Consider the following 18,653-nt stretch of genomic DNA (forward strand, 5'->3'; position numbering starts at 1 on the left):
TAGTTGTAAGATCAGTTCTATGACTAAAAAGCATTCAACCTTACATGAAAGGGAAGAAATTCTGGCTTCGATTAAGTGATAAACACTTCCTGCCACTTCCTGAGAGAGAGGTTATAAATATGGCCAAGGAGCTCCCAAAGGGAATACATGCATGAAGGGAGCTTTGGGAGGTTGCTGAATCTCAAACAAAGAAGCACCATAAGTATTGACCTTCACATCATGCAATGCTACACAGTACTCTAAATAATTTTGAACAACATTACTGGTTTAGTTAGCACTTGCTAATATAGCATTATAATTATTTTTATTATTATTATTATTATTATTATTATTATTAGTAGTAGTAGTAGTAGTAGTAGTAGTAGTAGTAGTAGTAGTAGTAGTAGCAGTAGGAGTTATAGTAGTAAGAGAAGATGTAGTGGTAGTTGTGCTTGGTTGTGGTATTAGTAATAGAAGTATTGATCTGCACAATTATAATAATGCAAATTATTTTCACATTAATAACAAACCACACTCACGAAACAGTGAGAATGCGGTGCAACAAGATGTGAACCTTTGCAGTATAGATTAGGATGTAGACAAGTTTTCAAAAACATTTTAATCATAGTAAGAATACTATTACTAATACCACTCCGATTATTATTATTAATTATAATAATGATAATAATAATACATGATTATCTTTATAGTGATAAGAACAACAACAATTCAACTATTAACAATATTACTAATAATAACCATAATCATGAGTTATTTTTGTGAACTGTTCCGAAAAACGAGAAGAAATCTAAAGTAGCAGTATTCTTGAACAATTAGTGCGTCATCCCTGAAAGACTGCTGCCTTCTGGAATATGTTAAATAAACACTGTCTAAAGCGATCTGGGAGGCGCTGTAGTGCAGCACTTATCTTTTAAGTACAGATGGACAGAATTTACTTGGTGAAATGACTTTAAGGACGTGTGACGGAATTAGGTGTTGCAATTCTTTCATAGCATTCCACTGGCTAGCAACATAACTATAAAACGTTTTAAAACAATCATGAAAATTGTTATAATCAGGTGTTACTTTTATTGCACTCCACACCCAATTACTCTGCAACAAGTTGCAGAATGCAATGACACCATGACAGGGTGGGAACATTTTTATATACTTTGGAAAGATGAAAGTCTCTGTCTTGCCTAGACTGGAAACTGAAACGTTGATGTTTTACAGACTCTTAACCTGGTTACACTACCCGGAGAAACCATATATTGCCTAATGGCCTTCTGTAACGCACTGGCCTAGTCTTATACAACAAATGAACTTTGATACTAATGGCCAGATGTCAGTATGCAAATGGTAGTGAGATGTTCTTGAGTATTTATCAATATTGCACGTAATATTTCTTTCGCGCACAGAGACACTTTGGGGCTGGAGGGGGACGGGGGGGGGGGGGGGGGGGGGAGAAACAGCTACAACATGCCAGTGATATAATTAATCCGCTGAAATTATGAAAATATTTGGTGAATCTAAAACATGATTTTATGTTGAACATTGTTGATCGAATTTGCAAATACATTTCATGAAAATAAGCATAATATATGCTCAAATGTGACTATATATCTCTGTGAGAATATCACATTCTACTTAGAGAGAAATATACCCATCACTTGAAAAAATAAAAGCTTACCTCCATAATGTTAATGTACTATAACTATCTAAGTACATTCTGATAAAATACAACAAAAAGGGACATTTAAACCCAAGCAGGAGAGCTCTAAATTGGCATAAATGCTCCCTGCGACTAGTTTATATCTTGCATACATTAGGAGATGAGAGAAAATTGCGTTCACTCCTGTGTTGTATCAATTCAATTCAAAATATCTTTATTTCGGTAAAACTTTACCATAAAAGACGTTTGTAATACACATTAAAAACTGGTTCATTTAAATAATTTATACAGCAATTCGTAAAATTTATAAAAGCATTTCTTACAAAAGTCCATATATACTGAAAATCAGGTCAGAGCCCTGAGACATTTCCTTCTAATAGACCAGAGAGCGCCCAAGTACTTGGCCATAGCAAACACAATATGGTCCGACAGATCAGTTTTTAAGACTCTGAAGGCAGCCAGACACCTCGCAAGGCCCAGATTCCTGCATAGGGGAGCAATCCAGTACCTTCGGATCTCTCGATAGGCAGGGCAGAGAAAAAGGATGTGGAGTTCTGTTTCATCCGAAATTCTGCATGCTGGACAAATACTACTTGCATCGTCACTCCATTTAGATGTAAGAGTTCTAATGGGGAGGGACCCATGTCTCCACTGCAGATATAGTTTCCTCAATATGGAGGGATAAATTTTGTCCAGAGTTGGTTCCATATTATAGTTGGCCTTGTGGGACAAAAAGGAAACTGTCAGAGTCCCGAGATTTTGATTATTAAGTAGCAGGGACAGTTTGCTATCACGGTAAGACTTGACTAGTTCCTTTTTAGAGAGGAGATGGCACGTATTCAAGGGATCAGACCACATTGTTGTGAGACCCAAGGCCTCCAATTCCAGTTTGATGAAATTAAGCCATTTAAGTTTTCCAGCACCTGGGATAGCAAGGACCTCCTGCAGTCCTTCTCTGTAGCTGGCCAGTTCTGGAGTTGTCCATAGTCTGCGCCAGAAGGCCAGTGGTCGTAGGGCCAAATCCTCGTCTAGCGGGCATAGGCCTAGGTCCATCCTGAGGGGGACAAGGGGAGTGCTCGGTGGTAGCCCAACAAGATTACGGATGAATTTATTTTCCACCTTCAAGAGCATTGATGTTTTGTCGTGGCCCCAAAGTTCAGATCCATAAATAACGGCCCCCTTGGCCTGAGATTTGTATATCTGTATTGGGGGGGGCGATGGGCCTAATTGAGGATTTATTGTTTGCCACGAGTTTCATAATGCCGCCCGAGTGTTGGGTCAATTTAAGTGCTGCCTTCTTCAGGTGAGTGTTCCAAGTAAGTTTATCATTTAGCACAATGCCCAGATATTCGAAAGTTTTCACTCTTTCAAGCCTGATGTGTGCAATGCTTGGACTAAAATGGAATTTCTGTGGGGGGTTGAGGACCATGAATTTCGTTTTGATGGCGTTGATTTCTAATCCATGGGCCTCACAGAAATCCACAAAGCTGTTGAGGGTGCGATGGATGCCCGTTGCCGACTTTGATAGTAACAGTGTGTCGTCGGCAAACATGATGGCTGGCACCCTTTCAGCGGCTAGTTTTGGGGCGTCAGAGTTGGGTACCCCCGCTAAGTGGGAGATTACCCCGTTGACAAAGAGGCAGAACAGGGTTGGTGCAAGCACACAACCCTGCCTTACCCCCCTGCCAATGGGGAACCTCTCGGACATTGCACCCATCCTGCCACATCTGACCTGGGCAAAGTTAGTGCTGTGAAGGCGGATTATCATTTTCAGCAGGCCTTCGGGAACCCCCAATTTAGCAAGTACCTCCCACAGCTTGTTCCTGGGGACCAGGTCGAACGCTGCCCTCAGGTCCACGAATACAGTGTAGAGGCTGCCACCCTCCAACTGCACCGTTTTCCAATGTATGAGGACTAGACGAAAGACCTGGTCAATGGTGGAGACCTTCTCCATGAATCCTGCTTGAAAGGGGCTGAGAATGTTAAAATCCCTGATCCACTCATGTAAGCGGTTTAGCAGTAGTTTAGAAAAGAGTTTTTGGGATACATCGATCAAGCTTATTGGCCTGTAATTGGCCGGGAGGAGGGGGGACCCCTTTTTAAAAATTGGGACTATTTCGGCCCCCGGCCAGGTCGAAGGAATTGGCATGCCTTTCAGAATGGAATTGAATAACATCCCGAGGTAGGGAGCCCAGATTTTAGGTTTGTGTTTAAAAAGGTCGCCTGGGAGCCTATCCAGGCCCGGCGCCTTGCCTGCGGGCAGGGATGTAATTGCCATAGTGATTTCCTTTATACTAAAACCATCCATGTCAATTAGACTATTGTTAGTGGAGTAGTGCACTTCTGCAGGTTCGTTCGTCACCTGGTCACTGCTATGTGGTTCGTATAAATTTTTGAAATGTTCCTCCCATACAGATGGTGCTATATTGGCCTCAACTGCTACAAGTGGTTCGGCCGAGCCGTGCCTAACGATCTGCCAGAAAGTCCGTGAATCTCGGCATGCAAGGGCGGCTGTTATTTTTGACCAGTTCCCCTCGTCCCAGTCTATTTTTGCAGCATGGAGGGCTGATTTGTATGCTAATCGTCTCTCCCTGATTATGTTTGAAGTGTCTCGTGCTTTGAGTGATTTCAATAGTGTAGCTTTTGCTTCCCTACATGAGGCATTGAACCAGGTGGCTCTTCTCTGCTTGGCCTTGCGAGGCCTGGCCACTGGGTTCAGCACCTCTGCTAGGTTAGTACATAGTTCAGAGTGGATGTTACCGAGTTCAGTCAATTGTGCCGGCTTGCATGAAGGGGAAGTGGGTACCCCTATACTACCTGTGAGATTGATTTCAGATTCGGTGACTGAGTGATGCATACAACGCTCTACTTTTTCCAGAGCGGGGACGACTATTGCATAGAGTCTCTCAATGTTACTATAGTTCTCCAGCAATTTGGCCCATTTGATTCTGCGCCTATTGCTGGATAACACAAGGTCAGACTGTGATGCAGAATTGGTGTCGACCTTATCTAATTGCCGGCCATGGATCTCAAATTTTAGTGAGAGCAAGTTGTGGTCACTATCAAGTCTGGAGATAACTCGAAAGTCTTTCACTTTCCTCCAGTCCCTAGTTGGAACCATTATGTAGTCAATCCGTGACTGATAGCCCGGCCTGTTAAAGGTATTTTTAGGCGGGATGTCGCCTTTGAACCGGCCATTACACACCCTCAGCGAGTGACTGAGTGTGAGGGACATTATTTGGGTTGCGAGTGGGGAACATGCCCTGGTCACTGGATCTGTCAGGGTAGGGATATTCCATAGTTCATCCTCTTCACTGGATATACCCACCAGGTAGTCAGGGAGTGGTTCGTATTGATGATTAAAATCTCCACCTACAATTAGAGGGGTGCAGAAATTATGTGTGTCAAGGAACTGAGCTAGATCCTCCACTGGTCCCGAGGTTGCTGCAACCCCCACTGGTCTTGAGTATATGTTAATCAATGTGACCTTCCCTCCGCATGGCCATTCAAGGGAGACACACTGGAAGTCACAAGAATTGGTCTCCAGGTGTGTGGCCCTACATCCCAAGTGGGACCCAACCCAGATCGAGAGTCCTCCTGAAGGTCGGCCCTTTCCTCCCCATTTTGCTTCAATATCAAAGATGGCGAAACCCTGCCGGGAGTGTTTTTCTCTTGCCCATGTCTCTTGTAGGAGACATACATCGTAGCCCTCAATGAGATCCCCCCAGTCAGGCGTATCTACTTTATTGGATAGCCCCGCCACATTCCAGGAGAGAATGGAGATTACACCTGGAGCCTCTAGTGTACTATTGATGTCTGGTGTCTGGGAACTGTCATGTGCTGAGGTGGGTGGAAAAACGTCCAATGGAGCGCTGTTACGTTTGGGACTGTGTGATTTGGGGGGGCTATCTTTAGTCCTCATGTGGGGATCTGTATTTAATGGCATTGGTGGGCGGGTATCGTGCCAACCTGGCCCTGCTCTACATTTGTGCACCTTTGCATGATTTGATGTTGATTGAGGAGTTTGGCCACCCATGTGTGCGTTTGATACAATGTGTGTTGATAGGTCCCCCATTAAATAAGATTGAGAGTTTTTTGGGGTGGGTGATGAAGGTGTGATGGTTGGCAGGTGTGGAAGTCAATCCACTTCCTCAAGACACCCGTATCTATTGGAGATCGGTACCCCGTTCCAGCCACCAAGTGCATCTGCCCAAGGGTTACTTTGCCCTCCCCGTGTATGGTTCCTCTCCGGGATCCTTCTCCAATTCCTCCCCTGGGATGAATGAAGGCGGGGTGGATAGAAAAAAGTGAGGGGTCTGGCTATTATTGTTGAGGTTGTGCTATGATTGATCCAAGAATAAATGGCGTGTGCAGTGTTTGGATCCTCGAAGGATACAATCACACAATCGCCACTGATGGACTTTTGTGTGGTGCCTACCCAGGGTACCCCCCGCACCATAAGAATTTTACTCCTTAGGTGGTTGGGTATTGGTTTGTTGACGTCAAACCAGTGGATCACCTTGTTCTTTAAGGAGGCAAAGTTTTCCTGCTGGTTATATGTCAATTCAGTTACCCCGGTCAGCACTACAACATAGGAACTAACCTCAGGGGGGAGATCTACATATCCCCTTGAGCGTATGTAACTGGTACTAGCTCTCTGCGATATTAGATGGTTAGCATTCTGGCCACTTTGCCTCGAATTAGGCTGATCTATCCTTTGTCCGGGTGTGACTGATGGGGGTGGCGGAAGAGTTTCAGCCGCCGGTTGGATAGTGGTCGTCATTGCCCTATTTGGAGGATTATGAGTGATTGCCTTGGTTCGAGGTTTGGGAATTGGTTTGGCCTTGGGGATAACAATAGGGCTGGCAGAGGAAGAAGTTACAGCAGGGGGGGGAGGCAGAGTAGCATTGGTTGTTCCCAGGGACTTAGCCTTCATAGGCACCTGCAGGTTCACAGCAGCTTGGGTCACAGGGACAGATGGAACTATGGGAGACGGAGTTCCATGTGAGCATGATGATTTAGCATTTTGCATGGTGATAGTGGCCAAATTTAAAATGCTTTTTTCTATTTCCAGAAGCTGTGTTTCTATGTGTGTGAATCTCACTTCTAGAGGGGAAAGAAGTTTTTTAAGTGTTTCCCAGACGACAGTCAGAAACTCAACGTCCTTTCCTTTAATAGTGCAGAGCGGAGTTCCAGCAGTGTCACTTTCTATGGTGAGATCATTATTTTCTTGGATGACTACTGTATGCGGGGGAATGTTTACTAGGCACGTTTCCTGGGGAGAGGTCTTGGTTTTTGGCAGCGGAGCAGGGGGAGGTGCCTTAGTTAGTAGCTGGGCCTTGGCTATTTTAGCCTTTTTCCTTGAATATGCCGAGGTGTGGTTACGCTTCCTTTTGTTGTGTGGGCCATTTTGTGGCATAGAAGAGTTGCCACCTTTTGGTAGCGTTGCGTAGTTGGTTATAGCTTTAGGGGAAGGACCCACCACGGTTTCATTCTTTTGCTCGGTGCTTACACCCGGGTGGAGTTGTGGGGAAAGAGTGGGTTTTGGTGGAGATCCCCCCTGTAGCAAGGATATACTGTCCACTTGTGGTTGATGAATATCGGCATTTGTGACGATCAAAGTGGGAGCAGTTCCAAGCGAGCGCTCTGGTGTTTTGGCCCATGCAATAGGCCCAAGGGAGTATTTTATGGCAGCGGTTAGCTCAACTGACAGTCTTCTAGCAGCTTCAAGTTCTAAAGAGACCCTGTGTTGCATCTTAGTTATTTCATTATCGATTGCAGTGTGGGTCCTAGTGATGAAATCATCCAAGGTACCATTTTTCAATTTGGATTTGGCCGCTCTGTCTCTAAACTCGCGGGTTGCCATGGTAGGCAGGAAATGAAGTGCCTGCAAGGAGAACGTAAGGAGTTGAGTGGTAAAATCAAATGGGGTAGCCCAGTCCAGTCTCTACCTGCCTCTAACGGCCTAAAACAGCCCGCTCTTTGCCCGGTCTTCGCCCGCTTCTTCGTCCGCGCGCGTCCCGCGTTCGCGTTCTGGGCGGAGCTGAAATAGCGGAGGAAAGGAGGGGGCGGGAAGAGGAACCAGGTGCGCTGTGGACGGCGCAAGCACTTCTGGTCCTCGCAGTCCCGCTCCCTGTGCAGGTGGCCTTTGTCTCTCTCCCTCGGGGTTAGTAACCGAGCCGAAATGCTCCCAGGTCACAGTGAAGGGTTGTTGGAGGGCTCCGTTGCTGAAGAAGTCCCAGGTATGGCCACAAGCAAAGTCCGCAGTCTCACTCGTTACACTAGCGGCTCCCGCGCCAGCGGGGGCCGCGAGGAGTATTTCTACCCACAGGAAGGTCAGAGGGAGGAGGGGGCGGGAAGAGGAACCAGGTGCGCGCGGTGGACGGAGCAAGCACTTCTGGTCTCCGCAGTCCCGCTCCCTGTGCAGGTGGCCTTTGTCTCTCTCCCTCGGGGTTAGTAACCGAGCCGAAATGCTCCCAGGTCACAGTGAAGGGTTGTTGGAGGGCTCCGTTGCTGAAGAAGTCCCAGGTATGGCCACAAGCAAAGTCCGCAGTCTCACTCGTTACACGAGCGGCACCCTGTTGTATCAGATCAGTGACAGAATATCAGAAACAATATTATCATGTGGACAGAATATTGTGTCAAAGATATCAAGGATAAGAATACTAAATAGTTGAAAGCAAATATTTAAGTATAAAGGGGCATATTATGAAGAACAGGCGTTAAAATTATCGCTGCTTTAGCGGCAGAAAACGACCGCTAAAGCGGCAATAAGCCCATTATCGCCGCTTTAGCGGCAGTTTTCTGCAGCTAAAGCGGCGATAATTGTATCGCCGTGCTTGATAGTATGCCCCAAATTTACTATTCTTAACTCCAGCTCAACGACCCATGATGATATATATTTATCGTCAAGGTACATATATGTGGAGATATATATAGTAAAATTGTACTTACCCATCATAGATGACCTACACGATATTCTTATCCTCAATATTTTTGACACAACATTCTGTCCCACCATATTTGTGTTTCCGATATTTTATCCAAAGGCCATTCTGCCTGGACTCTTGCCACCCGGTGCAACCTGTAAGCATTGACCGGCGCAAAACAATGCATAGGTCCAAGTATGGGAGAGGATGTGGTGTAACGGGCACAACTGCCAACTGAGGAAGTGGGAAACCGGGTTTGAGTGTTGATATAAACTTGTGGTGGGCGGAAATCATGTAATTTTACTCAGTGGAACTTTGCAGAGTTACATAAAAAGCCAGATTCTGCAGAGTTCTACCAACATGCAGAAATAGACAGATTGTGCTTCCTGTGCTGTGATTTAGCACCAGTAGGGTGCTCCGCACAGATAAATCAGTACGAATGGCACCAGGTGGTGCACCAGAGGGCACAGTTACTTGAGCAGATTTTACTGCTGCTCAATTAGATTTTTAACTCGAGAGTCAGCCTTCTGACAACAAATGGTTGCGACTGCCCGCATTAGAAAACGTTGACTGGAAATCACGGGAATGGACGCCAAATCCCACTTGCCAAATTACCATTCAGCAGCCTTGCTCAACAAAAAATTCCACCATGTGGTGATTGGTGGGAATTGGCCAGATTTAGCATTACAGGAGTAACGGAATGGAATATCAGCCCTAGCCCTGGACTAAATGCACTCTGCGGCTAGTTCATATCTTGCACCCATTAGGAGATGCCAGCAAATTGGTTTTACATCTATGTTCTGCCTGGAATCGAACCACCAGGTTCAACCTGGAAGCATTGACCAATATAAAACAATGCATCGGTCTATGCATCTACAAGGATGGGGCATAGCGACCAGAGCTGCCTACTTTGGAATTGCGAAACTAGGTTTGAGAACCAGTGTGGGTTCAACATCCTGTGAATCTGGGAAAATCACTTGATCTCCCAGTGCCTAAACTACAAAAAATGAACGTGCAATGTAACTGGTGCTCATATAAACCAGTCTGGGGGCAAGTTTGCACTGTATAAAATAGTGAACAAAACAAAATGCATTATTAGCTGTGTTTAATTTTTAAAAGTATTAGTGCTGGTACCTAAAATAATTGAGAACACTTCCACCGCTTTTGCTGCGTACTTCCCCTTACATCACACCAGGTACCAGTGTGTATCGCCTCAGCTGTCATTCAGGCATGAGCGTAGCTACCATTGTTGCAGCACATGCAGTCAAACTGGGGCCCAGAGCCCTGTGGAGACCAATGAACCCTGATAATTGCTGTATTTTACTACTTCAACAGCAAAAGGTCAATTTACTTGCTTGCACTAGGGGCTATGGTATCATGCTATACCAGTGCTTTCAGGGTCTGGCAAATTGCTCAGGAGTAAAACCAGGGATGATAATGGAGCACTGGTAGTGGATCTCCCTGGCAGGCTAGTGCTGGAGCACATAGGAGGAGGGAGGCTTCAGTATAAGGAGTTTGACCATCTCACTGCCTATTACAGAGACAGCATTGTTCTTATTGGGGCTCAGGCTGTTTCCACTATTAAAACTGCTTTCTACCTTCAGTAATAGAGCACACCATCCACAGCTCAGGCAGGTCAATCATTGTAAAAGCTGAAGCGTTGGCACAGGAGTCAGGTGGGCTCCCTTCACTTGCTTCTGGATTTACTCTATCAAACCATTGCTATGGGTCAAAGCCGAATCAGGGCAAGTAGGCAGAAAACCCCGAAGAGACAAATGACAATGTCGTCTTACAAACTCTTTGTCCTGTAGTGCACATTCTCTTTCTCATTCAATTACATCTGATTCACAACATGACCTATGATTAAATTTCTGTGACACAGCAAAGGGTCACGATAACCAGACTGGTGGGATTCACGTTTGTTTTTTTCCTTTCACGCTGGAACTTCTGCTCATAGGATGGAGTAAAGAGTGCCAGTGAGCATAAATAATTTACGATGGTGCCCACTAGGAACCACTTGTAGAAACTAAGCCATTGTCTATGAGTACTAAGGCAAGCAGTATAGACACAAGCACCATGTTCATGTCTTACTTCCCATTATTTTAATTCAAGTTATTAAAGTGGTGCAAATAGACACCCAATGCCTGATGTAACAAGTATTTACAGTGGTGTGTTTATATACCCTGTATGCTTATGCTTTTTTGCTTTCTAGAGGACACACACATCCCCAAAAGGATATCTTGGCACTAGACAAAGTTATGAATAGAAAGCAAACCAAAGGATCACAAAGAGATAGAAGTGAATCCTAAAAACTACTAAACAGGAAACAGATAGTGATTTCTGGAATGTGGTGAACTTGGACATCATAGACAGTTTTAATGGAAGGTAAGTGAAATAATGGCCACCCATTCTAGCTCTAAGAGTATGGCTCACAGCAATGATGGCCTGATTAGCTGACCTCAAAGCTCTTGAGGGTTTGTCCCAAACAACTCTATTCCTATTCATAAAGGGGCCTGTTTGATAAACTGTCAAAAGCACATGGCAAAGTATTTTGAAGATATCTCTCTTGTGCACATAAGTCGGTGAAGGTATTTTAAGATGGCAGCCACAGAGGCTCTGCAATTTAAGTTGTAGATCATCCCAGTTGTGTTAATGTTTGGGTGCCTTGCAAACATGGGAAGAGATAGTCAGTACTATCCACTTATAATACATTACCATAATCAACCCAACTGTTTATAAGTAGCTGCATAATATTCTTTAAATGACGAATTGAGTTCTTATTCAAAATCCTGCAAAGTAATTGCAGGATGCCAAAGACTGAATTGATCTAGTCTTTCATGGAAAGTGAGTCATCAATCAGAAAGCCTAAGTTCTTGACTGCGTTCTTGGGTTTGGGGTAGGACTCAGAGCACTAAGCCACTAAGTGCTGTTCACAGGGGCGTAACACAGGCCCACCGCAGCCCCTTTGTCAGGGGGGCCCATAGCCCCAGCATCGCGGGGGGCCCTGCTCCAGAGGCCCCTCACCTAGAAGAGCAAGCAAGCCTCTGTGCACGCATGACCTACTCATTAATTAAATGGTTCGCGCACGAGCGAGGGGTTTAACACAGGCCCCCGCAGTCCCCGGGCTACGTTGAGGGGGGGGGGTGAGTGCTCCAGGGGGCCCCTCACTCAGTGGAGGCGGAGCCAGAGCCAGCAAGCCTCTTCTTGAATTAACTGGTGTGCACAGCGCACGCCCGTGCAGTCTCTTAATTAAATGGTGCGCCTGTCCGCCGGCCCCCGGCCGGGCCTCTGAGGTTTTTTTTTTGCTTGGTGCCTGGTGCGCAGATGTCTCCACATCTGCGCGTATTCAGAGTGGGGCATTGGGTGGGGCTGGTGATGAAGGCCATACAGTCATGCGCAAGCGCATTTAAAATACAATTGCGCCTGACGAGCGAACAACTAAGGTGGGGCATCCCAGGACCATCCCAGCCAGACTACTGAGAAAGACTTGCGGCGCCCCCGGCCATAATTTAATTATTACTAGCCCCTGCCTGGCTAGCCTTGCCCTTTTCTGCTGCCTGCCCGCTCGTGCCTGCCACTGAAGCTGCAGGTCAGGCCTCAGAGTCAGGTGAGTCTGTCCGAGCCGAGGCAGGGGTCCGTGGTAGCGAGGAGTCTCAGTGAGTGAGTGGGTGGTATGAGATCATAATTTGGGGCCTTATGGTGGGGGCCCAGCCAGGAATAAAAGTAAAATGTAATATGTAGGCCCTTGTAGGGTAGGCCCAGGGCGTAACACTGACCCCACAGCTCCCGATTTCTGGGGGTAGGAGGGGAGGCCACTCTCCAGGGACTTGACCCTGACCTCAGCCACTCAGCGAGCCACTCTATCACGGGAGGACTGCACAATACAGTTGGCCGCTGCGTCACAAGTTCCCATGAGAACGGCATCAAATGCCCGCACCACATGCCTCCTAGATCCATAGATACATCACACTTCCACTTCGTCCCTCTCCAAAGCCAGCTGTGCTCCATCTCTTATGCACTCCACCTCCACTACACCCCACTTACAATAGAGCGGTCACAGATCCACACTTCCTTTTTTCTGCCTGCTGCTCAGATCCCAACCTGGCAAATAAAAAAAACCTTCAGCACCGTTGAACCTGCGCTAGAAATGGGCATATCCCCCACATACCGTTGCATTTCTACCATCCCAGGGGCCTCATTTATGAGAAATGACGCATCGCTGCGTGAAAGCAGCGATGCGTCACTTCTCAGTGCGCACACTTTGCGACATTCATGATGCGTCATATTTAATGTATGACGCATCCTGTCGCAAGGAGTTACAGATACGTCAGTATTTCTGACATATCTGTAAGTGCAAAAGTGACGCATTGCTGGAGTGTGTCACAAAAAGTGACCCAACTCCAGCAATGCGTCCTTTCACATGGGGCAAGCCCCATGTGAAAAGGCCTGTGCCAGTCTTACGCCTGCTGTGAGGCAGGCGCAAGATTTTGACGCAACAGCGTCCTAAAACTGACGCAGTGAAATCTCATATATTTCACTGCATCACTTCTACGACCCTTCCTTGCGTCAATACGCCCCCCTTGCATACATTATACCTGGCGCAGGTATAATATGGCGCAGGGGTTTACAAAGTGATGCATCTACCTAGATGCATCACTTTGTAAATATGACGCAACAAGGTGCATTTTTTACGCCACTGGTGCGTCACAAAAAGTGCCGCACCGGCTGCGTAAAAGTGGTGCACAGCCTCATAAATGAGGCTCCAGGCTCTGTAGTTCATGAACCCCAAGCTTCCCTTAAATCCTTCTGTGACCGCTTTGAAGTGAATGTCGTGTATGTTTCCCATGCCTGCTTTCATGGGGCCAAGGGGAGCTCCTACTGGTGCTCATTGCCCTAAACTACTGCCTCTCGTCATTCATCACTCTGGTGCAAACTCCTCATTCCGCATGCATTTTTCGTCCCGTCAGAGAACTCCTCCCAATGCTAGGTGGGTTGGGGATGTTCACTCCTTCAGGAGTGGGCCCCCATTATGGACCTTTGATCATGTCCACAGCCCCCTGAGAGCCCCTGTCATCCTCAACTTCCGGGCAGGGCTGCACTGCTCTTGGCACTCACCAACAATGGAGGAGTCAGGGGTCCCAACAACAGTGCTGCTGAGCTTCTGTCTGAAACGGTACACCATCACTGCTGCGGACGCACCAGCCAAGGCAGACCGCAGGGGACTGACTGAATACCCATTGACCAATTGGAGAGCAGGCACATCATTAATACCTGCCGCCCTCAGCGTTCCGAGGACGACCTCAATATCCTGTTTGAAGGCCTCAATTGTGCAGATGGTATGGCCGGTGCAGAAGTTGCAACTGACGCGTCCATTTGGTTTTGTCTACCAGGAGCATCTGTTCTGTCCTGGAAGGATTGTGCGATGATGATGCATCACTGCACCCGTGCTCTCTTTCCTCGCAAATCTCCCTGGGAACATAGGGTGTTACCCTCATCTCTGCCAGGGGCCCTGATAATGCTTGCTAACACTAACGGGCAATCAGATTGTGACAAGAAAAAAATAAGTAAAATAAAATAGTAATATGATTCACCTGCAACTGATCCAAACACGGCGTTGCATGTCATCTTGAAGTTCAGACTCACCTCTGAATTTCTAAGCTGGCCTTAGAGGTCATTGCTGAATAGTTGATGTTCACCTCTTTTGTGACTTTCAATGTATTGCTGCTACTTCTCATCCTGATTGATGGTTAAGGGCAAGGAAGTAGTCTGCAAAATAAAATACCCCCCACTTTGAACCAGCTCTGCACTGATACTTAGGAAAGCTGAGTATGGCGCAGACAAGCCCGAGCTGCAGGGGGCCCCCTCAGCACAGTACTCAAGCCTGAGAGCTCCGGAATAAATCCGCAGCAGGGGCCCCTCTGTGCACCTTGCAGGGGGGCCCCTCCAACTTTCGTTACGCCACTGGCTGTTCAAGACAGATAAGCTCTGTCATGTCTCCATTACGTGTAAAGTACTACACTCAAATATATTCAGGTCAAATGAGCACAAAGTTGCACCCAAATCACTCAAGGGTGGTGGAGTACACTCCAATTTCGTGCGGTTGTCCAAAAGTAGATGATGGTAAACAATATCAAAGACTGCTGACAGGTCAGGAGATGAGGGAAACAGATTTGTTGTCATCCACCATGAAACTGGTGTTATCCATCACAGGAAGCAAACTTGTTTTCCTAGGGTTTTTGCTCCCATTCTCGACTTAGAAATATCGAGTTTTTCTCTTCCAGCTATTGTGTCATCTAGACGTTAATGAATTTCTGGAGAACTTTAGCAGGATAATGGAGAAGGGAAATAGGGTTATAGCTATCTATGTTACTCATTTCTTAATCAGCTTTCTTCAGCAATGGCAACGCAAAAATATGTTTCCAATTTGTAGGGAAATGGTGAGGGAGATATTAAAAATGATGTTAGATGAGGACTTAAAAAAGATACAAAGCAAAAGGAAATTATATTTGGTCAGGAATCTTGAAGTGAGACAGGTTTGATCTTCGCCATTTCCTCCTCCACGACCACAAATGAAGTTTGCAAGGGGCCAAAGATGCCCCAGCTAGCTGTGGAAGCAGGATGAGGTGTTTCCATATTAGCAAGCCCTGTAAGGTTCTTGGTTAGGGAGCGAACTCTGAGTAGATGTTAGTAATTTTGTCATTAAAGAACGCAGTCAACCCGTTGAAGAGTGACAGGTATGACGGTGTACATTTCTAGAAATCTGAGGACATTTTATACATACTGTTTTCCATGCATGGGGAAATATTGAAGTCTCCAATAGGGATGGATTTGTCAAACCTCTTATCGTTAATGCAGGATTTTATGGAAATGTTGGCATTTTTTCTTCAGATTGGGTGTAAACTTTGTGGCAAAATGATAGCCAGTGCTAGTCAAGATCAACGACTTACTGCCTAAGTAAGGCATTACTGGAAGAATCACGCATTTCTGTCAATACAGAAGGAGCATAGCCATTAGGGTTTCTAATCACACTAATAGCCCCTCATTATGAAGATCAGAAAACAGTTCAAAATCTACAGTAACTACAGAAATTTGCCTCTGCAGGTTAAACACCTCCACATCACAACTTTTTAACCAATCCCACACAATTTGAATTAATCTTGCGCGATAAATATTGGATATTGGCATTTATCACACTAGATAACTTCCACATGTAAAGAATGTATTTGGTGCTGTAACTATTCCTACCTGATATTTATGACACCGGATAAGTAGTGCATGCTCGGAACCCATAGAAATCATCACTTAGGCATGTTAGCTTGCCAGACACAATTTGGAGGTCCACACTGCACCCAAAGAGCCGCAGTGCAACACAAAAAGTGATTTTAGCGAATCTCTAGGTGTATAGAGTGCAGTACTGCTCAAGAATATCATAAGGCAGATTTCGTGGAAGATTTGAGTGTTTTATAAAAATACAGCCTCGCAAATATTGCCTGACCATAACATCATGGTCAACATTTCATTACTTCAAAATACTGTTGCTACAAGAATATTGTAGACCAAAATAGCGAGGGAAGTCTATACGTTTTAACCGTTTTAGTATTATATCGAAGTTAAGAACATTGTTTAGATTGATGTTTCATTGTAATCGGGCATTCCATTGTATTGTCTAATGGTTTTATTTTATTATATATAATTTTAAAATGATACAATTTTAAAGTAAATATTAGTGTTATTCATACTTTGTTTCAGGTTGTTGGTTTTATAGGGGAATTGAGTTGGTAGTTTTTTTCATGTATTAATTGATGTTAATTAATTTGTTCATTATATTTTCTCAATTATTTTGACTTATTTTAAAAAAGGTAATACATTTTTTAGCTAATTAAAACAAGATTCAAGTTTTTAGGTTTTTTTGGGGTAGTGGGTAATGTATGAATTTGCTGATTTATTTATTTACTTTAATTGCTATTTATTTGTTTGAGATGTTATTACATCTTGTATTTATGTATTAATTCTAAGGCCCTTTTAATGACGTATGGCGGCCGCCACCGACAGGCCATAGGTGGCGGTAGGTCTGATATCTAGGCCATAAGTCTAGATGTCGCATTTTGATGCATGCAGTCATACGCAGAGGTCGGGATTATTAAATCCTATACCTACAATATAGGCGGTGCCTGCGCAGGCCCTGCTGTAGGGACCAGGATGTCTCACAGTCATGCAAAAAGCAAATGGAAAGGACTTTGCGGGTCACAGGCAGGGCCCCATGTGCCCTTCACACATCACACTTCACACATCCATGCACCGTGTGCCAGGCACCACATGGTGCCTGGCACGTGGTGCATGGATGCGCACAATGTGCTTTTTTCTACTGCGGATTGTGCTGCAGCCCTTTTCCTCATTACATCCTATTTCCTCATCCTGCAGGACACATAGAAAGAGGAAAATGCCTCTCAGGATTGTTTTTGTTCAGCAAAGTTTCACTTTCTGCACAAAACAATCCTGCAGGCAATGTAATCACCCTTGCAAAGGTGCCTATGTTGGTGCTAGGCTGCCAAAAGGTGCCAGCACAGAGGAAAAGGAAGGAATGCACTGTATTGCCTTAAATATGGCACATTCATGCCCTTTCCTTGTCATGTAGTGCAGCACAGCAAGCTGAGTTGCTGCGCTGCACAACGTGCCTTTTTCATAAATAGGTCCCTTAGAGTCTATCAAATGATAGAACAGAGCTCAAGACTGTTGCAACCTCTGATGCTAAGCAAGGAGAACCCTCAGACAAAAGCTATGCCAACCAAGAGCTTGTTCAGTGTATAGGTAATTTGTAAATAGGATAGGAGACTCTAGTCAGCACATATGTCAATCAACCTATAATTTTCCAGCCATCCCACAAGCCAGTAGCATCTTACAGAGGGTTGATGAGTCAACATGTCACTACACGGAGGAACAGAGGCAGCAATCATGGTCCAGCATAAAGCACTGATAGCCTCAATCCTCACCTTAAACTGGCATATGGTGGAAGATTAAACAACCACAATTGCCATGGAAAGGTTGCTGGAGAGACAGGAAATTGAACAGTTTCAAACGAAACACATATTTTGACAGGGACAGTACCACTCAATCCAGTATACCATCCAGTTCATCAACACCAACTTGCACAAAGGCCTCCACCCATAGGGGTAGAAGACAGTATGCCTATATAGCTCAACATGGCCACACTGCAGGGAAGAATGCCCTAAAGAACAAGGTCTAGAAACATGCCCAGCTAAACACTGTAGTTAGGATGCACATGCACACAATTTACTTGTATACTGATGGTTTCTGTTTCTTTTCTCTGGGTTCCATAAAAGGAACCACTGAATGTGTTTCTTATTTTTTAACTTCAAAGTCAAAGTCAAAATCTTTCTTCGGTTATTAAGACAGAATAACCATAAAGTACAGTCAAAATCACAGTTAAAATTCATCCAATACACCAAAATCAGTTCATCAAAGTTCAGAATACAATTGATTTACGTAGTTTAAAAACTTTTTTTAGAAATGAGGAAATAAATACGACAGTTAAAATGTTATCAAGCTTCTGAACAGCTAAAAAAGCAGGGCGACAGCGATTAACTTCCATGGCCTTCAATAATGGAACAACCCACTTTTGTCTCGATATTACATAAAATTTGCAAAAGAAAAGTATATCTATGTCTGATTGTTCTGACAAATCATCGCAGGGGCATTTAGTCATGTTTTTTGACCAATCGTTCGTAATGGGGAAACTGAGTAATCTAAACAACAAATTAAATCTAAAACGGGTTAGCAAAAACCTCTCATGATTACTCATTTGTAGTTTGACATATGGCTCCATATTCCTGGAGATAACAATTTGTTCATGGGCTACCACCGTTGTTTTCTTCATTTCTATTGATGTTCTACAATCATGTAGGTAGGTCATGAACTTCTCCTTCAGGTGCTTTCTAGAAATAATACATAAAGAGGATGGTTCGGTAAAATAATTCCCCACTCAGATCCGTGAGGAATTTCCTCACATAACACAACCATCTTATTTTGCCACTCTTTTCTAGCCCGACCACATT

This window comes from Lissotriton vulgaris, chromosome 3_1, assembly GCF_964263255.1.
Source record: "Lissotriton vulgaris chromosome 3_1, aLisVul1.2, whole genome shotgun sequence".
Lineage (NCBI taxonomy): Eukaryota > Metazoa > Chordata > Amphibia > Caudata > Salamandridae > Lissotriton > Lissotriton vulgaris.